The sequence below is a fragment of the Crocuta crocuta genome, unplaced genomic scaffold (assembly GCF_008692635.1).
Source record: "Crocuta crocuta isolate KB4526 unplaced genomic scaffold, BGI_CrCroc_1.0 scaffold443, whole genome shotgun sequence".
Taxonomy (NCBI): domain Eukaryota; kingdom Metazoa; phylum Chordata; class Mammalia; order Carnivora; family Hyaenidae; genus Crocuta; species Crocuta crocuta.
The window spans coordinates 1,569,678-1,571,292 of record NW_027529446.1 but is presented as its reverse complement, the minus strand read 5'-3'; positions in this window follow the sequence as shown (position 1 = coordinate 1,571,292).

Here is a 1,615-nt window from a genome sequence, read left to right as displayed (position 1 = left end):
GGCCGGGGAGCCGGGCCCGCAGCCAGCGGCGGCCGTTGGACTCAGTTTGAAAAATCGGGCGCCAAACCGCGCGCGGAGCGAGCGGCGCGGAGGGGACGCTGGGGGCGGGGTGAGCGAGCGGGGCGGTCCCGGGCTNCGGGCCTGAGCGCAGCCCGCCGAGGGGGCTGGGAGGGCCGCCCCGCCGCCGCCCCGCCCGCCCAGCGCCAAAATTTGAAAATTGTCAACGCCTCTCCAACAGCGCGGGGAGGGCGAAGTCCCAGGCCCCACCCACGGAAGGCGCAGGGCTTTCTGGGACTTGGAGTCCAGCCCCCGGGGGTCCCGCGTCGCGGGGTGCTCTCGGCCCCCGAGCCCCGCCCAGCGCTGAGAGGGCAGGGCGTGCAGCAGGGACCGGACCCCGTTTCGCAGACGCGAAGGCCGAGGCCCAGGCCAGCCCGAGCAGCCAGCTGGGGAGAGACCGGGAGGCGCAGGGACATCCCGGTGTCGGGAGGGGTGACAGCCGTTCACGGTGGGTGGGACCCTGCGGGACCCTGAGTCGCAGGCGCGTGGGGGGCAGGGCGCTGACCTATGGCTCCGGGCGCCGGTCCAGTTGCTTTGACGAGGAGGGGGTTGCTGCTAAGGCTGGGGGTGGAGCGCTGGAAAGGTGATCGCACGCCGCCCTCAGACCTCAGTCCTTTTCTTCCCCTCGGGCCCTGCCGCCTGGAACAAACACCACGTGTTCTCGCTCCGCTTTAAATGCCCTCACATTCTACCAACAGTTTTTTGAATTTGATATCCCGGCGTTAGGAGGTGCAGACGACAATATCAGGTTTAAAGCACAAGGTAACGTTTGAGCAGACGGCACAGTGACAGTCTAGCTAGGGACCTGTTCCTGCCCCTTGCTTCTGGTGGAGCATCAGCTGTTCAAGACAGGTGGGTATGCAGGGGAGACCTCCTCGCCTCTTCCAAGGCTGGACGGGGAATCACAGACTCGGTGTGTCATTGGCTAGACTCCCTGAGGGAAGCTGTTTAAGCCACAGTCCCCCAGGTGGGATGCATGGGAAGGAGGGGTTCTCCAGGCAGAAAGAGCACCTGGCAAGCTCCAGGGTAGGGGAAGGGGTCCTCAACTGGGGGCGATTTTGCCTCCTAGGTGACACGTGGAAATCTCTAGACATTTTGGTCTTTGGGACTAGAGAGAGGCAGTGGTGCTCCTGCCATCAGAGGGAGGCGCGGGGAGCCNAATCCAGGCGCCAAGACCCTGCGCTATAGATTCTCTCCTGGACATTTGATATAAGTGGAATCACGTACTATGTGGCCTTTTGTGCCTGGCTTCTTTCACAGAAGGGTGTGTGTGCATGTGTGTAATGTTGAGATGTAATTGACACAGTACACGCACGAGGTTCAGGTGGACAGCCTGACCTGACCTTTGTGCATTGGTGAAATGCCCTCAGTAGGTCTAGTTAGCGGCCATCACCATACGTAGCCACAATTTTTTTCTTGTGATGAACACTTAGCAACTTCAAATGTGCAACAGTATTGTACGCGGCGTCCTCGGGACGTACTCACCTTATAACTGGAAACTTGTGCCTTTGGCCGCCTTCACCTATTTTGCTCACCTCCTACCCCCCCCCCCCACTGC